Below are 21,462 nucleotides of genomic sequence, written 5' to 3' on the forward strand. Positions count from 1 at the left end.
TATGGAGCTATTTTGGCATCTGGCTAAATTTAACACCGCGGGCTGGGCTATGGAATCAGGAGTCCTTGCTCTATGTCCTCTTACCGATGGGAGCTGGAAATACTTGAATTTCTCCGAGTCTCAATTTCAACTCTTATAAATGGAGATGATCTTTGTCATCCCACAGGATTGTCATGGCTACCACCCAGAATCAAACGTGCAGTATTTGGTCAACTCTAGCTTGTTGTGCCCTTTCTGTGAGCTCCTCTTGGCTGATTTCACAGCGACACTTCTCAAGATGGCTAAAGCTTGTTGATATCTCGGAGGACAATCACCCACATCAAAGCTGTGGGTGGGTGAAGGACGGTGGCCTTCCATCCTAGCAAGCCATCTCCTCCCATTCCCACCCCCACCCCCAGCTGCACAATCATCACGGATGTAGATTTGTGTCCGTGGCCGTCCTTAATGGGACTTTTCCTCCACAATTTTATTTTATTTTTGTCTTTATCAAATAATTTGTGTGTAGAGTGAAGAGTCAAATAATACAGAATAGTAAGCATAACCATAATTTTAAATTGCTCACCTCTGTGTTTTCAAGTTACTTTATTTATTTATTTTTTGTTGTTGTTCTTGGCACATGAATGACAAACTATATTCACGCAGAACCAATTTTAAAAATAACATACAAATATATTTATTTTTTATTTCAGTATTTTTATTTTTAATCCTCCTATTTCTTTAGTACAGTAGAAACAGGTATCATGTATTCTGTGATGCCCTCTTTCTTTTTTAATTTTTTATTCTAATTTGCTATATATGATAGCAGAATGCATTTCCATTCATATTATACACATAGAGCACAATTTTTCATATCTCTGGTTGTACACAAAGTATATTCACACCATTCGTGTCTTCATACATGTTCTTAGGGTAATGATGTCCATCTCATTCCTCCATCTTTTTCACCCCCTTGCCCCCTCCCTTCCCCTCCCTCCCCTCTGCCCTATCTAGAGTTCATCTAATCCTCCCATGCTCCCCCTCCCAACCCCACTATAAATCAGCCTCCTATGTCAGAGAAAACATTCGCCTTCCTCAGTCTTGTTGAAAGTCCTGTTGTGAGATGCTGGTTGACAGGGTCCCTAAGGAGAGAAAAAGGCTACGAGGAATTGGTTGTCCCCTCCCAGCCCGAGCAGAAGGGAATCGGGTTCTTCTCCTGCCTGTGGTTGTCTGGGCCCCAGTGCCATGCAGGGGGAAAGCGGACCTCCATTTACAGGGTACCCTGCGAATGTCAATTTTTTTCTTTAAAAACATCCAAACATTCTCAAAGAGTGTAACTGTGCCCCCTCTTGTGCTCCACGGCCTCTTTCCTCCAGGACACAAGTGTGAAATCTCACACATATTCACGCTCACGGAGGCCGACTGTCTGATTCAACAAGCCTGTTCTCCATGTGTCTGTCGGAGGCGCCAAACGTCAAAGGAGACCAGATGGGAAACCACCAGGCCAGGCCCCTGCTCCTCACAGGGTGTTGTCACCTCATCTGAGTGTGCAACCAAGAAGACCAAGGGGTCAACCCCACGTCTGAGTCGTGCTCAGCAGACGGGATGGCTTTCCACTCCTAAGTCACCGTGCATCACCATCCCTCCGTGCTCCCTGCCTTGACCTCCTGAAGGTCACTGGCTCTGTCCCTTTACCGCTCACCAGCATTACCTCCTGCAGAGTCAGGGAAGGAGAGGGGTGCGCTGTGGGGAACACAAACAGCCCAACAGCAATCGATTATGCCACGTGCCTTCCTGGCTTTCTTGGTGAGGTGAGTGGAGACCATTTGCACATCTGCTGGAGTCCTTGTCCTAGTGGAGAAAGAGACAGAATAATAGTCACCCACAGCACACCTTCAGCGTGTCACAGAGTGCCAAGAGCTTTCACACGGTGCTTTCCTTGACCTTCTCAGCCACAGTGCAAAGAGCAAAGCTCTGGTTCCTTTTCCACAGAAGAGGGTACTGGGGCTCAGAGAGGCTGAGCAGTCTGGGCAGATATCCCGCACTCCATGCCCTACCCAAAACATGCCTCGAGAGCTCCAATCCATCCTGGAAACCAAGATGAACCTGTAGGAATGACGTGAAGCCACCAGCTGCTGGGAACCCTGATTCCCGAGCGCACTCTCCCCTTCAGACCCCTTTCCAGCTCCCTCCTGGGATCTGTGTAGGGACAGCATATGCCCAGGGCCTTGCACAGGCACATGGCCTCCTTCTGCTCATCATGTAGCAGTTTGTCACAGTCTGAGCAGGAAGTTGACAGTGACTGGCGGCTGATGTGTCTCTTTGAGGACGGCCCGGAGCGGGCAGGCTGGCATTTTTTGGGGGGACTGTCCTGGGTGATATTTCTCAAACTTGTTTTTGAAAAACCAAGAAATCAAGTCTGGTTAGTGTCTCACTGTCACAGAAGGGGTGGCTGTGGGTAGCATCAGAGGAGGTGATCCTGAATCGCCCCAGGGTAGAAACAATTGCTGAGAGAGAAACATGGTTTTTGACCTGCAGGAATTCGAAGAAGTGACACATAAGAGTTATGTTGGCCCTTAGTTCCAGCAGTGGAGGCTGATCAAAGACCCCTGTGTTTCCCGTGACCCTGGCCGCTCATTTCCACTTGGATTTGCTGGGCAGGGGCAGAAGGGGTGTGGGGGACCATGCAAAGGTGCATGAAATCTTTCCACAAGGGCCAGCCTTTTAGTTGTGATTTGCATAAAATCCCACCAACGGAGGTCCTTAGGTAGTAAACAGGCTTCAGTTTCCAGTTCTAGAGGAATGGCACCCTCTTTTCCTGTAGAAGTCTTCTCCTCTGCTGCCTTCCCAGTCATTACGGTCAGCCTATGTCAGAAGTTGTCAAATGTGAATCAAATGGGGAGTTGGCATAGGGACAGCCATAAGCCCCCTCATGTACTCACTCTGCCTGCTTGTTGCTCAATCTGAAAAAAAATATTCCATTTATAATAATAATAACAACAGTAACCCAAGAACTATGCCAAGAACTTAATAAACATGATCTTACTTGATTCTTGGACTAATTGATTAGGCACCAATACGTTAGTATCCCCCACTTTATAGATGAGAAAGATGAAGGCTTAAGGAAGTTAATTAACTTGCCTAAAGTCATGCACTGGCAGGGAGGAAGAAAGTCACGCCCAGGACTGGTTCAGTCTAGAACCTTTGTACCGTGTGCCACAGAGGCTAGTGACTCCCAGACTCCAGGGCAGCCTGGAGGCTAGATTGATGTTTTGGCCTCCTCTGCCCTTCTGTAAGTAAAATTTTACATAATGAGCTCCCCCAGGGACAGAGCCTGGAATGCAGAGCCTTTCTCCTTGCTGATTCTGGGTTTGTACAGTCAGTAATAGACGTGGAAGGTTCAGCCCTGACTGTATGAGGGCTCCATGCAAGTACTATGGGAAATAAAAATCCTCAAGTACAGAATCTATCTTTGGAACTGTTTTAGTCAACTTTTTCGCTGCTGTGACTAAAAGACCTGACAAGAACGAACTTAAGGAGGAAAAGTTTATTTGAGGGCTCACGGTTTCAGAGGTCCAGAGACAGTCAGCTCCATTCCTCGGGGCTCAAGGTGAGGCAGAACATCATGGCAGAAGAGTGTGGCAGAGGGCAGATGCTCACATGGTGATCAGGAAGCAGAGGGACCAACTCAGGTCACCAAATATATACCCCAAAGGCATGCCCCAAGGGACCCACCTCCACCAGCCATACCCTACCCACCTTCAGTTACCACCCAGTTAATCCCTAACAGGGGATTAATTCACTGATTGGGTTAAGGCTCTCATGACTCAAACATTTCACTTCTGAATGTTCTTGCATTATTTTCCAAGTGAGCTTTTGGGGGACACTTCACATTCAAACTGTATCAGGAGCCCAGTATCTCCAGATAAGATACAGATGCCCAGTTAAATTTGCATTTCAGATAAATAATGAATAAATATTTAAAATAAATATATTTGGGTTATACTTACTGTAACAATTGTCAACATTTATCTGAAAAGCAAATAATTGTATATTTTTATTTGCTAACCCTGACATCCCAACTAAAATTCAAAACAAATGTATCTGAACTAACCAACAAAATGTGATGTGAGTCTGATGCCCAAGAGCATCTCAGAGACATAGTCAATGTGGTGGTAATAATAATAATAATAATAATAATAATAATGCACTGGAACCCTGAGATTTCTGCAATCTTTTATATTTATGAATCCTACATAATAAGCTAATTCCAGACTTAACAGATAGATATTTGAATTAGAATTGGCCTATAAAGAAGAGGACAAATCATTAGGGTAGTTTAGACAGGTGACTTCTGATTTATGATTAGTATGATTTATGATTAGTATGATTTTCAATCCTGGCTATATTTTGGGATCACATAGGGATCTTTAAAAATACTGATGACTGAGCCCTGCCCCAAGAGATTCTGGAGTCATTGGTCCAAGGTGTGGTCCAGCCATGGAGACAACAGGCTGAAAATAAATAATCCTTACATTCCAAGGCTTCACAAGTGGGGTGGACAAAGAGTGGTCAGGAATTTGGAAGAAGGAATGGATGCTCCACACCAGGAATGGCCCCGCAGCTTCCATGGGGGAATGGGAACCCAACAGGTGGAAGGATGGGGAAGGACAGGATGGGGAAGGACTGGATGGGCAGGGAGGAGCAAGGAGATTGGGCCAGGTGAAGGGAATGGCTGGGATCAGAGGGTTAGGAATAAACGTGCCAGACAGGTACAGAGGACAGGTCGGTCAAACTAAAGTGGCACACCAAAGGAGGCGCAAAAGTTTTTATGATCTCGTTTTGTTTCCACACATAAAAATAGTACACCAACTTGTGGGATTTGTGAAAAGTACAGTAAAACAAGATGAAGGGGAAAAATAATCAATGATGATTAAATAGAAATCACTTGCAAGTTTTAGCCACTTTTCTATGCCTTTGGGTCATTGTTGAGAATATACCATACCACAATTTTGTGCCCTACATATTTTTTGTTATATCACAAGCATTTCCCCCATGTTGTTAAGAAATTCTTCATGAACATCTGTGCCACCTGAAATGGTTACTATGGTTACTGATGTGACCAAAGCCTTCTTCCTAAAGTTGGACATTCAAGTCGTATGCAATTTTTCACATATTTGGAGGGTTGATTTGGGACTCATAAAAAGGGAGCAAGAGATTATGAATGTGTTTTCCTACGAGTCTGTGAACTAAAAGAATTTGCAGGTGCCTGTTTCAAACTATGCTCCTTCAAGTCCTAGAGAAGACCCTCAAAGTTTTCAACATCCGCACTGAGCTTCAGGTTCATCCCCAAAGTCAAAATGGTGCCCACTATGGGGTATTCTAAGCGACGTGTTCTGATTTCTCTTTTCAGCTCCAAATCACAGTTCCTTAGCACAGAGGTGCTACTTCTTCCCAGTCTGGCCAAGGAACTACTGTTGGGACCTGAGATATTTTTAACACCCAATTAAATTGGTGTAATTGGATAGAATTTCGACTTCTTTGCCTCCAGCTGTGAGCCATAATCTGTTTCACACCTGAGTGTTGTTTCACTTGATTTTTGGGGACTTTCCCCAGTGTTGGGGAGATGAGGTACAAGGAGAGAGTCCTTTCTCACTTTTCAATATGTAGATTATTTCCCCACCATTTTGGATGAGTCACAGGTGGCTGGACCATCATTGTCAACTTCCCTGGGTTAGGACTCTACTGTGAGGCTGAGTTTTTAGCATCCAACTCTCTCTGGATCTTGCTAGTTAAATTGTCAAAGCAACACAGAAACAGCCCAATCAGGGAGCAAAGCGTCCAAGCTCGACTCTCAGGACTAATGCCAGCTGTGAACAAGACTGAATTGTGTTCCAGGCTCACCAGGCCCAAGTCCCCAAGCTTTGGGGATGACACGTGGATCATGCTATGATGTTAAGTCCTGATCAGTTTTAAAAACATGGAGCAGATACATATTCTGTGGTCTGAGAAGTAAATAGGGGAGGCCAAAGAAGCTTGAAATACACTCTTAATATTTTGTGATCCAAAAAAAAAAAAAAAAATCAGGGTTCTACGGCTGAATTCAGGTTAAACGGGGAAGAGTTTTTCTGACCTTTATGATAGTCTATGATCTAGACCCCTTTCCTGCGTTGGGACACCCCTTTCTCTCATGATTAACCTGAACTTACTTCTTGCCTTGGCGAATAGTCGTCAATTCTGTAGAAGTCCCGTATGTTGGATCAAGCTTCTCCAACCCAAGTGTGCAGCAGAACCACCTTGAGGGGTGCGTGTTAAACTCTGGGTTGTGAAAACCCGACTCTGATTCAGCAGGCCTGGGGTGGGAGTCTAATGGGTTCCTGGGTAAGCTGTTGCTATGGGGTCCAACTTCAGGAATGACCATGTTAGATTTTGAAGGTCCCCTTATAAACATCTTGACTGAGTGCTGGAGAGCCAGTCATTTTGCCTCCCTTGTTTCCAGGGTGGTCATCACTAAACAATCCTGTTTTGTTTTTTCTTTTCTTCCCATGGGTCCAGACTTAGCCTCAAATTTCTTCCAATACAGCAGTTTAGAACCTTGCAACTCAAAGGGCACTTCACGGACCAGCAACATTGGCATTGCCTGGGAATTTGACCAAAATTTAGAGTTTGAACCTCACCCTAGGACTGCCAAATTTGAATCTGCATTGAACAAGATCCTGGGCGATCTTTGTACACAATGAATTTGCGAAGCACGGGTCCAGGCAGCCAGCCAGCGTTACACTGAAGTCGAAGCCCGTTTTCCTTAATATGACCCAGCCATCTCATTAGAGTTGAGAAAACAAGAGTCCACAAAAATCAAGTGATGCACCCTCTTATAAGGAGCTGATTTTTCTGGGCTTGCCAGGTTGACAATTTACTTAAGGTGTTAGCTAATAACCTCAAAAACACTGTGGAAATCGCCAACCCTACTGACTCTAGAAATATCATTGCACATGAAACAGGTCTTAAAAATGGACATCTGGATTTGAGGAGAAGGATCTGTAAGGACTGAGTTCAGGCAGAGGGTCAAGGCGAAAGCCACTCTCAACAAATGGATGCTGCTGGACACCTGCTAGAAGCTGCTAGGGGCTCGCTGGTCTGCCCACCTCATCCTGGCTGGAATCTTTGGCTATAGGCCCAACATCCACTCACACAGATTCTCTGCTTTGAACAGAAAAGGACAATGGGGCCTCACTTCCTACCCTCACAGTACCAGTGACACTGGAATTCTTTTTCTCAAGAACATTCCCCAAAGCCAGCATGGCAGGCAGATAAATAAGAGCGTTGGTTTGGGATGTAGCAAAGCTGGTTTGTGCAGTGTGGTCCACTTGATGAAAGACAGGAGGAAAAGGCCAGGTACAGGTTTGAACATGGAAAGGTCCATGGTGATGAGCCAGCCCCCAAGTCCTCAGTCTGTTTAGTTTTGGAGGCATGGGGCAGAGATAGGAGAATGACCTCACAGATCAGCGTGGGTGAGAACACAGGCAGGGATGGGGGCTGGAAGGGGTGCCCCGGGCTAGTAGTGGAGTGTGCAGTGCAAACAACCTTGATTTATGTGCCAAGCTGGGCTGATTGAATCTGTCCCACTACCATCCCTGATTTCTAAAGAAACGGTGATTTTTAACTTCATTTTCATTATAGAGTCCTTAGAGGATCTAGTTAAAGCTATGGACTCTCTCTTTCACCAGATGTGAGTGCACATTTGGGCTATGCACACCTGTGTACACAATTTCAGGGGTCTCGTTGCCCCAGAGCCTGACCCTCCAGGGGATCCAAGGACCTTGAGTGAGGACCTTTGATTAATGGTTTAAGTCAATGCTTGTCCACAGTCACACAGCTGGTGAGCAGGGCCTCCTAGATCTCTGTGCAGCTCTCCACACGCCCCCAGAGTCTGTCACTGTGAGACACTGAAGGTAACACCTCCTTGGGAACTTAACCTAGCTGAGTTAAAATCTCAAAATAATATCTTGCCAATGCATCTTTGAAAGTCAAATGAAAAGCCAAGGCCTAAATCGATGTGTTCAATCTATAAATATGTATTAAGCACCTACTATGTAACAGAGGGCTCTAAACACAAGATAAAGCAGCCAGATACCAGCCCTGCCCGGGGACACCGATGGTCTAACTGGGGAGACAGAAAAGGAACAAGTACTAATTATTACAAGTTGCCACTTAATGAGCATTATAAAGGTTATCTTGAACTCTTTTGGAGAAACTGTGCTAAATAAATGATTAACTTTAATACTATAAATAGTGTTAAACCCTCACGTTGATGAATAATTAAAGGTACTTCCATTATAGACACTCAAAGCTCGGGGCACCTCCGTTTAGCTGTTCCTTCTCTGAGCGGTGGTCCCAGCTTGCAGCCGCTGCTCTCCGAGGTCCCTGTGGGTAACACGTGCACAGGGGCTCCTGACTCGCCTGTGGGGGAGCCCTATATAGCCAGAGCCAGGCTCTGACTGGGGTCCTCCGTAAACATTTACAGTGTTTGGTGCACTCCCTCCTGACATCAAATGCCAGGGATAATCAGAAAAACTACTGAACTCACGTCCATCCTGCACGACGCTATGATAAATATTTAGATGGCATGTTTGGGGGGCTGGTTATGGAGCTGTGAGGAAGTACCTGCTTTTTCCAGAGGAGATGCAACCAACATGGCTCCATTTCTGAACATCCAGAACAGAATTGGGAGCAGCCACACATTGGTTGGGCTGCCTTTTTAAAAAAAAAAAAAAATTTATTTGTTCTAATGTGTTGCACATGACAGCAGAATGCATTTCGATTCATAGTATACAAATGAAGCACAATTTTTCATTTCTCTGGTTGTACGCAAAGTAGAGTCTTCACACATGTATGTACCCAGGGTAATGACGTCCATCTCATTCCACCATCTTTAGCGATGCCCCCCCCTTTTCCTCCCTTCTCTTTGCCCCATCCAAAGTTCCTCCATTCCTCTCATGCTCCCCACTCTGCCCACCCCTATTATGGATCAGCATCCACTTATCAGAGAAAACATTCGGCCCTTGGTTTAGGGGGATTGGCTGACTTCACTTAGCATGAGATTCTCCAACTCCATCCATTTACCTGCAAATGCCATGATTTTATTCTCTTTTATTGATGAGTAATATTCCGTTGTGGATATATACCACAGTTCCTTTATCCATTCATCTACTAAAGGGCATCAAGTGATGCTTAGACAATTTAGCTATTGTGAATTGTGCTGCTATAAACCTGAAGGCCACCTCTGGTGATGAGAAGCTTGCTCTTCTCACGAGTCTTGTGAATTGGTGGGGAGCCTGTATGTGCTAGCAAAGCTGTTGAATCCATTAGAGATGGAGGATTGGGTGAAAGGAACTATGTCCCTCAGCCCCCCCCCCCCCAAGGTGTGTTGTCAATGTTGTTGGCTTTAAAAAGTTCTAAGTGTACAAGAGGCTGTCACTGAATTGTTCACTGCTGTGGTTCAAAATTCACGTGTAGAAATTTATATATGGGTATTTGGTGGGAGAGGCCTCTGGGAAGAAATTTGGACTAGCTGAGGACATGAGGATGGGGTTCCCATCACGAAATCAGTGGCTTTCTAAGAAGAGAAAAGCACACTTGCTGTCTCACCATGTGATGACTTCCACCACATTCTGATGCAGCAAGAAGACCCTGGCCATTTGCAGACCCTCCATCTTGGACTTCTCAGTCTCTAGAACCTGAAAAAAAATAAACTATTGTTTATAAATTACTCAGTCTCAAGTATTCTGTTACAGTAACACAAAATGAGCTAAGACAGTCACCTGCCTATGGTGTGAGGTGATAACTTGGTAGGCTACGATGGTCACAACAAGACCACAACCCCAAACTTGAGTTGTCATGCTGAGAAAAGGATCCAAGAGCTTCCAAATAATTTTCTTACTTTTTAAAAATGTTCAGTTGAGAGAGTATGGCTCTGTGCCTGCCTACCTGCCCAACAGAGTCTTAGCACTCTGGTGATTAGATTAGAACTCAGGGAGGCTGCACTCTCCCTGATGCCTCTCCCTCACTGTTCACCTGGCCTGTTGGACACAGCTGCCTGGGATCTTGGGGTATGTGGGGAAGCTGGCTGAGGTCCCTGAGGCCCCTCTTCCTGCGACCACTTTAAATCCATTTCTCTCCCAGGAGCATGACAGGGGGGGAATTTCATGCCATTCCTAAAAAAAAAAAAAAAAAAAATTCAGTCACTTCTCCATTCGGATTCTTTCTGATCTATAATATATGTGTGGACATATACTATTTGTACAATCATACACCCCAACTTTGGTCATCTGTACTTAGGTACTAACACACAAGAGACAAAGATGTCTTTAACAAAAAAATCGAAAAAAATTTTATTTGACTCTTGGGAGACTGAAAAAAAGTACAAACTCAGACCTGTTTAAAGAGAGTATCCACCATTCCACCAAACTCCAACATAACCAGGTGGTAGATGTGGGCACACGTACCTGGTCACAGCCTGGAGTGAAGGAATCAGCACTTGGTCAAGGTGTCTCCTTTTCTATGATACCTCCTCAGGTGCCTCTGACCCCTCCAGAGTGGCTCTGCCCCCAGGGGGAAGCCATCCTCCTGCCAGTCCCTTGGAGACTGCAAACTCAAGCCCTGGTGCATTTAGGGTTTGCTCTCCAGCTTCGTCTCGGATGGCTTGAGGAAGCTCGCGCACTAAAGGACAGTGCTGAGCCAAATAAAAGAAACTGGGACATCTCACAGAAGAGGAAAAGGTGGCATGGCTTTGAGGGACATGGCTGAATAGGTTTTTGGATGTGGCCATGACCTGGGCCAGACATTTTTAGCAGCAGAAGCCAAAGAGGATCTGACTGGGTTGAACCCGTGTTGGTTTACACAGCACAGAACACGCCACTCATGGTCGTCAGCGTCCCTTGCTCAGTGCCGGGCTGACCTTGGAGAAATCCAGAAGTCATCGCAAGAATGGGCAGTAACTGTCAGTGACATGGTGTGTTGTCACCATTTTCCATGATCATGTGAAAATCCAGGGGATGATTTCATTCTACTTCTGCCTCCTAAACAATTCTGACTCTCCACTTCATACCAAGTTATCACCTCTCTGTGGCCCTGCTGTGACTTTTGTTGAAGACCCGCCGTCTCCAAGATTTTGAGGTTCTGGGATCTCCAGATCCTCCCGCCAACTTAGTCAAATTGGCTAAGGTTCACAGTTGTATGAGACGCAGACCTGGCGGAGCAGGTGGGGCAGGGCATCTCTAGCAGCAGAGAGCAAGAGCGGCCTATTCTTTGGCTTCCTAGTCTGTGGAATGGAGATGACTTCCCATCTTTGGAATGGTTCAAAGCACACAGTAAGGTGACCTGTGTGAGGCGTGGCACCTGGTGCTACTCTGGCCCAGGGGAGGTGCTCAGAGAAGTCCAGGATCTTTCCTCTGTGGCAGATGCTGGGGGAAGATGGAGGGCCACAGGTCGTTTTGCAGGGTGGGCTTTTCCCCTCTCTTGCTTAGTCACTTAGAGGGGAAAGACCTAGGGTAGGGCCACTTAGCCCTTTTATGAGACATGACCTTTCTGAGAGTCAACTAAAAACCATGGTCCCTCTCCATATAAAAACAATCACGTAAGCGGCAAGATGGCGACCTCTATGGAGCACTTAGCACGGCCCAGGCACTGTGCTGAGGGCTTTCACAGGGTGTTTAATCTCTGAACAACCGTAGCAGGCTGGTACTATTGATATTACCAAATATAAATATTAAAACATTGAAAGGTAAGGAACTTGGCCAAGCTACACTCCACGCATTAGACTCCTAGAGCTGCCATAACTGAATGTAACTGGTGGCTTAAGCAATAGAAATTCATTCTCTCACAGTTCTGGGGACTAAACCACAACTAGAGGTCCACGTGTGGGCAGGGCCATGCCCCCTCCCAGTCTCTAATGGGGTGTCTGTTCCATGTGTTTCTCCTGGCCTCTCTAGTTGGCTGCGGTTCTTGGGCCCATCTTGGCTTGCACCCGGGTGATCCCAGTCTCTGCCTTTTCATCACTCCTGTCTCTATCTCCCTCTCTCCCTCCCTCTCTCCCTCTTTCTCTCTCTTGTTCTTCTTCTTAGAAGGACAGCAGTCATATTAGGTCAGGGCCCAGCTGATGACCTCATCTTAACTTAACGATATGTGCAGATATTCTCCTCCTAAATAAGGTCACATTCTATGGCACTGGAGTCAGGACTTCATATATCTTTTGAGGAGGACATAACTCTTGGTAAGCACAGGACGTCCTCACAGAATTTGATGCAAAAGGCAGAACTCTGGAGCCCCCACCTCGGTGAATGGTCCTGAGTGTACCTTGGACTGTTGGCACCAACCTCAGAGGAGCAAGCCAATCTCATAGTGGGATTTCTTTACCTCCATTATTTTGAAAGCACCTATTGTGTGTCCGGCTTGGTAGTGGGACCAGGGAACCTAAGGGAATTTAGTAGCCATCTTGGCCCTCCACAATTTAGGGCCTAGTCGTAAAAAAATAATTAAGAGATGCTATAAATAAGAATCACAGTGAGTGGGCAAGAGTCAAACAGACAATCACATCCAAATCCCTCAGAATACAGATCCCAGGAAGCCAGGAATGGGATGGGGATGTATGTAAGGAGGGAGGAATTCAGACCAGCCATTGGGCATTGAGCTCTGAACACACCCCCAAGGTAGGATGGCTCCTGAAAGCCAGGCTGCTCATCTTCCTGGTGTCCTAGTCCTTCATGCCTCTGTGTCATCTTGCACGCTGTGCCTTTAGTCTGGAGGTCCCTGTGCTGTGTCTACAAACCCCTCTTCCCTTTCAAAGTTCCTAGAGACTGACCTTCAGTGCCACATGCCCAGCAGTGGTGGCTGCTGCCTGCTCTGTCCCTCCACCTTTGTTCTGTTTTCACTGGGGGCTGTCACATCCCTGCTGTGTCCTGCCCCCCACAGATCTCTGAACCCTTGAAAGCAGAACACTTCTCAGCCCTTTGATGCCCAGAGCACAGGGTAGTGCTTGTCTCCTCATGTCAGTGTGAGTCCATTTGGGCTGCTATAACAAAAATTCCTTAGACTGCATAATTTATAAACAATACAATCTATTGCTCATGTTCTGGAGGCTGGGAAGTCCAAGCCCAAGGTGCTGGCAGATTCAGTGTCTGGTGAAGGCCTTCTTCCTCACAGCTGGTACTTTCTTGTTCTTACAGGGCAAAAGGGAGAGAGACGGAAAAGCTCCCGAGCCTCTTTTGTAGGGCTTGAATGCCATTCTTTTTTTTTTTTTTGATTATTTTTTTAGTTGTATGCAGACACAATATCTTTATTTCATTTTTATGTGGTGCTGAGGATCAAACCCATTGCCTCACGTGTGCTAGGTGAGCACTCTACCACTGAGCCACAACCCCAGCCCCTTGAATGCCATTCTTGAAGTCATACCTGAATTATCTCCTGAAGGTCCCATCTCTTACTATCATTATTGGAGATTAAGTTTCAACGTATGAATTTTGTGGGGACACAGACACTCAGACCATAGCAGTCACAGGGGTAACATCTGTTGACGGGGTATGTGAAGGCCCAAGCTCACAGCTCACAGGGAATTGGGCCCACCTGGTAAAAGAAAATGGCAGGTGAGAGCTAAGAAAACCAGCTATCTCTCCTTGAAGTTTCTCCTTAAAGACCTGTGTTTTGGGTTCATTAAACCTTTGACTCTTAAACCTCTGTGCATCCTCGGGCAAGTTATTTGACCTCCCTGATCCTCAGTTTTCTGGTTTGTAAATGGTAAGATCTCTGTCCCCCTCTTTGGCAGTGGGTGAGACTGGAGGGCGCGTGAGGGGCAGGGTGAAGTCTGTGACATATTTGGTCCAGCATCTGACACACACCCAGCACTCAATGAGAGCAGTGGCTGTGAACGGTGCTCTTGTCACGATGGAGGTCATGATCCAGGTTGACAGCCCCCTGGTGGGCCAGGGCCACAATCCGGGGCTGGCTTGATAAGCCACATTTAACCCGAACCCTTTCACTGGGCTCAGCTCTCAACAACAGCTACGGAAATCCTTTCAAGATCCGCAAGAATGTTCTTTCAAACGATGCAGCCTCTTGACACAAGGTGTATTTTCAAGACCCAAATGTTTCTTGAAAAATCACATTTTCAGAGGTCTATTACCCTTTCAACAATAGTTCATGGATCCTGAAAGTGAGGCGTTTGATCCTTTCTCCTCAGAAGGGCAGAGAGGAGGAAATAATATCCGCGGTCCGAGTCCCTGTGAAATCCAGGCAGAGCAGAGGGCTCTGCAGGTGGCCTCACCCTGACAGGGGATGAAACGAGCCCGGGAAGGACGCGGCTCTCCCACCCTTCACACCGAGAGACCCTTGGAAACTTCCTTCCGCACATTTTCTCTCTTCCTTTCAGATGCATGTTTGTATTCCTGAGCCGTGGACACTGGGAGGCCATTTGGAAGTGACTCGGCACCTTGCTGTAGCTCTGGACTCTGGTTTGGATCCTGTTATCAGCTCCCTGGGTCTCTTTGGGCAAGTTACACAATCTCTCTGAACAAAAGAAGCATTGGACTAATCAATGGAGGCATCCTCCGGCTTTGGCCTTCACGGGAGTCTATGTGTGGGAGGTTGCTTTCTCTCCACCAGGTTTGTGTCCACCTCATGGTGTAAGACTCCTGTCCGCATTGACAAGGTGGACCAGAGCTGTATTCACAATCAGCTCTCCAGCTGAGGGGCTTGGGCATGTCTCTTAGGATCACCAAACGGTAGTCTCCTCTTTTGCAAAGTGGGAGAAGCCTTCCCCGGAATGCCAGGCTGCAGGGGGAAGCCAATGAAATGGCGGCTAAAGTTTCTGTCCAGTCAGGTCTGCAGAAAGTCAGTTTCCCTGTTCTTCCCTCCAACACTGTCCCCTGCAGCTTTCGTTCCCTACGGGATGCTCTGCCATCCCCACCCCATTCCCTCGAGACCCAGAAGCCCTCCTTCTCCCAGGCATCCCTGTTTTCAACCCCTCCCCCCCAAGCTGCAGTGAAGCCCCTTCCCAAGCCCAGGGCGCTCTCCTTCTGAGGATGCTGATCTGAGCCCCTCACTGCTGTGGCTTGGGCTGGAGTGCTTAGGGGTGTTGTTTGCATTCTCTTGTTCTCAATGTCGAAGGTGTCACTCATTTGACGGAGAAGGAAACCGAGTTGAAGAAGGTTGGGTAACGTGTCCATCAGGCAGCAGCTGGGCAGAACCCTGGCTGCACCCCTGGGTTGTGCTCCCTGTCTCAGGACAGCTGAGCATTTGGGTGGTTTCCGCCAAGGCCTTCAGCTAGGGGGGAAGGAGTAGGATTTCGTGTATCGGGGTCAGGGAAGGCGGGCGGCCTGGAGTGGGGTGTCTTCTGGGCTGGGGGTGTGGCTCCACCTGGTGGCCCCCTCTGCCAGCTCCCACCCACCTTGCTTCTGTGACTGCTGCAAGTTCTGATTGGCCATTTGTCCCAGCAGTCCCGAGAGCTGGGAAAAGCAAGGCATGAGGCTTGGGTCACTCACCAGCCACCTGTGACCCTGGGAGGCTCAGCTTACACCCCTGCATGCTCCTGCCTGAGACAGAACTGGAGGGGGGAGTGTGCAGCCGGGAGCTGTCTCCCTCCCCTGTGGGCGTGTGTTTTGTCTGCTGCCAGGTGTTCCCAGGCCTGCAATGTGAGGAGGGTCTGGAAATGATTGTGGCTCCTCTCTGGCTGAGAAGAGTGGGAAAGAGGAAACAGGGAGTGGAGGCCATTAACCCCGAGGCTGGAGAGCAAGCTGCCAGCTGGGAGGGGGTGGGGCTGGTGGAACCCTGGGCCAGGGGGCGAGTCAGTCTGTGACCACCCTCGAGCACTCTGGGCCCTGGGTGTGCATGGTCCGCCTGTCCCTAAGGGCAGAGCAAGGTTTCCTACTCAGGACCCAGTCCTGTGCTGGGTGGGAATCTAAGCACAAGAGAAATCAGAGGTTGAGTTAGATGTGCCTGGGTTTGGAGCCTCGTGCTGCAGGGTCAGCTGGGTGACCTGAGACAGTCACTGACATGCCTGACACTTCACTTCCCTCATCTGTCAGGGGGCACAAAAGTAGGACCCACCTCTTAGGTTCATTGTGTACCAGGTGAGGAACGTAAAAAGCCACTCAGTCCCAGCTCTAGCACAGGGTAGGTGCTCATTTAATGTCAATGAATGTCTAGAATCCTGATTGGCAGCAGATCCTGCCTGATCTTTTAGACATGTCCCAGATCCAAACACGTGCCCTCTCAGGTAAACAGGTTGGCCACTGGCCATCATCACACTCCATTCAGCCCTGTTGAGGTGCAGGCACAGCAATAACAGCACCTGTGGTTGACGAACTCAACCAACCCTCCCTGTAATGCCAAGAGGCAGGCACCGCTTTATCTGCAACCTCCCCAGTTTGGCAGGATGAGGTCAGATGCTTGAGGTTGTGCAGCCAGCAGGAGGATTTCAAAGAGGGGGTTTGAAAGGGGAGTGCTCTGGGTCACTCCGGACAACGGCTCTCCCATCACCACTGTGCAAACTCAAGCCACTGCTCAGCCCCGCTGCCCCATCGTCTTGAGGAGGAGAGGGCCAAAGAAGGTTCTGGAAAAATGGTGAGGGGGAATTTTGTCCAAAGTTACCCTTGGGTGGTTGGATGCACAGCCTGAATGTCTGCAAAGGGACTTAGCTTCTCTTGCGTCCTGCAAGACAAAGCCGGTTACCGTGGAGCCAACCCAAATGCCAAGTTCTGCTTCAAAATCCATAATTCAAAGTAACGGGAGGATAATGTACAATCTCCTGACTGGGTTCAATAGTGTTCCCCTTAAAAATACATGAGATAATCCCCAACACCTGTGAGTGTGAACTTATTTGGACATAGGGCCTTGGCAGACATAATCAAGGTAAGAAGAGGTCAGACTGGATGGGCTTGGTGCTACTCCAGTGAGTGATGTCTTTAGAAGAAGAGGAGATTTTGGACAGAGACACAGGGATGGTGGCCCTGCAAGACACGGGAAGAGATTGCAGTGATGCAGCTACAAGCCAAGGAAAGCCAAGGATTCCTGGTCACAGCAGAAGCCAGGCAGCTGCAGGGGCAGATTTTCCCCCGGAACCCTCAGAGGGAGCATGCCCTGCCTGCACCGTGATTTCCAACTTCTGGCCTCCAGGGCTGGGAGAGAATATCTTTCTGTTGTTTTCTACCACTCAGTGTGGAATCATTTGTCACAGCAGCTTAAGGCAGCCTCCTAGAAGGGAAATGCTGGGGTCACCTTGGAAATCATTCTCTCTATATGTACCTGACAGATGGGAAACTGAGGCCCAGACTTTTGCACAGGCCAAGTGAGCTCAGGATAGAGCAGAAGTCCCATGGGAGAGGTCAGGACCGGTGGTGGCTGGGTGTTCTCAGGTCCTCTGTGAACATGGCTAATGCTCAGTGCCACCAAGCACAGTGACCTTTCTCGGCACTGTGGGGTTGGGGCTGCTTCGCACCACCACCCCAGGCTTTCAGCCTCGGCCTTTGGCAAGAGAGTGGTGGCTTCTGGGGCAGGTGGCCTTCTCGGGAAGACTCCGGCGCCTTACCACAAGCTGTATTCAGAGCTTCTCTCGGCACGGACCCCTCCCCAAGGCAGATTGAGGCTGGGGTCAGAGCTGGCTTGCAGTGTCACTCTCTGGGCTCCACCCTTTGTGCTGCAGGGAGCTGGGCCGGGGTAACGTGTAGTGTGGCCATGTGTTTGAAAGGCTTCCTCTGCAAAGAGGCCAGGACAATGGCATCGACTTGGCATTTCTCTCTCCTAAGTTGGAATATTGAATATACCTGAAGTCTTAGCTATTGATCTTTGTGGGAGAGGCGTTAGAGATCTTGACGAGATTTTCCAGTGCACTGAAGGCACTGTCTGTCAATAACCTTCTGGGGCCACCTCCTCCCACCACCTTCCCCTGCCAGGGGACAGCAGAGTCAGCTTCCTGGCTGATGATTTGGCTTTTTGGTGCTCTCTGGGAGTCCAGCAGCTACTGCAGATCATGATTCTAAAACCAAGCCCTCTCTCTGCCCCACTGAGGGAAGTGCATTTTGTGGCTCCAGTTATCTGAATACTTGGGGAGATGGGATTTGACCACACAAGTGACTGTCTCGTTGGCTTAACTCTGTGGTGGTAGGTACACCCCCCGACTCCATGTCGACACATGGCCCAGCATTTTGGGATATGGGTGAGTGTATCTATTTCTTTCATTCATTTATCTATAATCATTCCTCAGTGCACTGGTACATTTTCATTCTTCATACACAGGCATGAGCTGTTCATTTGGAAAATTCACTGTGAGTAGTTGAATCTTCTCTTTTTTGTTACATTTTACCATCTTTTTTCAACTATTGCAAGTAATAATTTTTTCTTCAAAAACTCTATGGACGTAAGAAATTACTACTATTTCCCTCCTAATAAAGATGACGGGATTCAGTGATTGACCTTAAGGTCGGAAATGATTAAGTTCAAATTGCTGTGGGACCTGTAATCAGAGTGAACTGTGCCGAGCAGGTGGAGAACTGGGATGGTTCTAGAAGCTTCTTTTCTGGTATAGGGAATTTGAGGAGATGAGGTAGGTGGTGGTACCCTGACCAACTTTACCTGTTTTTTTTTTTTTTTTATAAATTTTACTAGAAAACAAACCAAAATCAAGCGGATGTCTTTGTTTTCAATAGGGAGGAATGCTAAGCTTCCCCCGCAGACAACAGTTGAGGGAAACTTCCAGAAACACAGACATCACAGAGGACGCTGCTTTCCATGGCCCTTTGGGGGAGGAGAATCAATCTCCTTGACGGAATTGATTAGATTCTTGAGGAAAACCAATACTGTGAGTGGGGTCTGAGTCTTCCCCATTAATTGCCAAGTTTCTGAACAGTTCTTTGGACCATGTTCCACCTCCACCCAGGTGGACCAGCCTGAGTTCCCTGGAGGATTTAAGATCAAGAAGTTTCAGGATAGACGTTCCCAATGACTGCCATGAATATTTCCAGCTCTCCGGTCTTCTCCCTCCCTCTCTGTCCCCCACTCCCCTCAGCCCTCACCATGAGGCAGGCGACAACTTTACAGGAAGGACCACTTTGGTCCCTTCCCACGAAGGGTCTTGAAGATGCTCCAGGGAGGAACCCAGCCCTTGGGGTCCCTGATGAAGGCAGGGCCAGATCCATCCTGTCTACCCTCACCCTCAACAGATGCCCCGGAATAAAGCAAGGGACCACATCTACGTCCTCTCCACTACCAAAGTCCAGCTAGCCCTAAGCCTGGCCATGCGGAACTCCTGGCCTTGCCCTGCAGGCCGCACCGTGTCCTTGCGTCAGGTCTTACAAAATCGGTGTTCTGAGGCAGGGAGGAACCTCGGGGGGCATGTAGGTACCACCGCAGAGGAGAAACTCAGTTCCCCTCCTCTGGACAGTCGATCATACAACTGTCACGGGCTAGGCCTCCTGCTCTGGGGTGCCCCTGAGCTCCACTTGGGACCCACGCACTCTACCTTTCCTCTCCTGTCTTCCTGGACACCTACCATCCCTCCCACCTCCAGCAGCGTCACTCCCCAGCCCAGAGTTGCCCCACCCCAGACAAGGGCCTGCCAGCAACCTTCCTCCTCCGCAGGACGCCTCTACATCCCTCGAGAGACATTTCGGTCAAGGAGTTCCGAGGCGAAGATTGTCTCTCAATTGCTGGAGAACACATTAAAAATTCTTGATAGCAATGCTTTCCTCTTAAATACAAAACCAGCCCTTTTCAAAGGCCCCCTGAAGGGCCCAGAACATGCCCTGACTATAGAGAAGGAAACACTTCATCCCAGCGATTCTTAAGCAGAGAAACACCCAATTGATTTGGCCGCTGGAGTGTGAAATCATTTACACAGTGCGTCGGTGGTGGCGTGGCCCAAGCATGCTGAGGCTCCCTGCCCGACACGGGGCCAGCCTGCTCCTGGTCATCGTGGCCTCTGCTCTGGCAGAGCCAATACTGCAGTGGTCAAGGCCAAAGCTGATGTGCAGAATTAGCTCATCTGTGCTCATGGGGCTGGTGAGGAAGGGCACCCTACTGCCTGGGGCCTGCAAATAAACTGTATGCCAGCGGCTTTGCCGAAGCAGCCCCGTGGGGATGTGGTCCAGGATAGAACCCCATCCGAGTCCAGTCCATCCACCAGCATATTTGTGTTCTTACTCTAAATTTGGCCCGGAGGCCCCTTAGGTCAAAAAAGCCAAGAGCCAAAATGAGGAACTTGGCTTTCTGCTCAGTGCCAGGGAGGACTGGTCCAGGGAGGGTAGGGAGACAGTGGAAGCTTTGGGGAAATGTCCCTCCTCGTCTTTTCCGAGGAGATCCAAATCAGCTTCATGGAAAATGGGCTCCCGTGGCCAAGAAGGCACCATATCCCCCGAGTCCTGCACCCATTTCTGAACTTGGAGGAGTCTTAGCATGGCAAGGGCTACCTGAGCCCCTTCCCTGCAAAGCTTTGAGGTTGGTGTAACTATGGGAACCATGGCCTGGCATATTACATTGGCCATTAACTAGGGGGCTATTGGTCTTGTCGATTTATACCTTCTACAATTTACTTTTCCGCGTCTACTCCTTTATTTGATGTTCTAATCAAAACCTTTTATTTATTTATTTTATTACCATTATTAGTGCATATTAACTATAATGGGTTTCTTTGTGACATTTTCACACATGCATATAAAGTATTTGATAGTATTCACCCTCTCTTGCCCCTTCTCCCCCTTCCCCAGGCCCCTTCCTTCCCCAGTGGTCCCCTTCTACATTCATGTTGTCATTTCTTTCTCCTTCTAGATTCCACATATGAGAGAAAAACCTGTGACACTTTTCTGAGTTTGGCTTATTTTGCTTAATGTGATGATCTCCAGTTCCATGAGTTTTCCTGTAAATGCCATGATTTTGTTCTTCTTTATGGCCGAGTAATAATTTCCTTTATCCATTCATCCATTGACGGGCACCTAGGCTGATGCCATAACTTGGCTACTGTGAATAGGGCCTCCGTAAATAGAGGTCTGCCGGCCTTCCCACTGTAGGTCGACTCTAATTCCCTCAGATGTGTACCCAGGAGTGTAGAGCAGGATCATAAGGTAGGTCTAGCTTTAGCTTTTTGAGAAAACTTTATTCTGATTTCTGCAGTGGCTGTACTAGTCTGCGTTCCCACCAACAGTGTACGAGTTTCCTTCTTCTCCCTTACATTCTTGCCAGCGTTTGTTATTTTTTTTTTTCTTCCTAATCGTCATTCTGACTGAGCTAAGATGGAATCTCAATGTAGTTTGGATTTACATTTCCCTGGTGGCTAAAAGATGCTGAAAAAATATATATTTTAAAAATTCATATTGTATAAATTTAAATATATATTGTATAAATATAATATTTATATTGTATAAATTTATATATATATATCTTCTCTGTTAGATGAATAAGCTGGCTGAGCTTTTCTTCTGTTCTGTAGGCTATCTCTTTGTTGAT

Source organism: Marmota monax, unplaced genomic scaffold (genome assembly GCF_021218885.2).
Source record: "Marmota monax isolate L192 unplaced genomic scaffold, Marmota_monax_Labrador192_F-V1.1 WCK01_AAM20220418_F8-fsc00004, whole genome shotgun sequence".
Lineage (NCBI taxonomy): Eukaryota > Metazoa > Chordata > Mammalia > Rodentia > Sciuridae > Marmota > Marmota monax.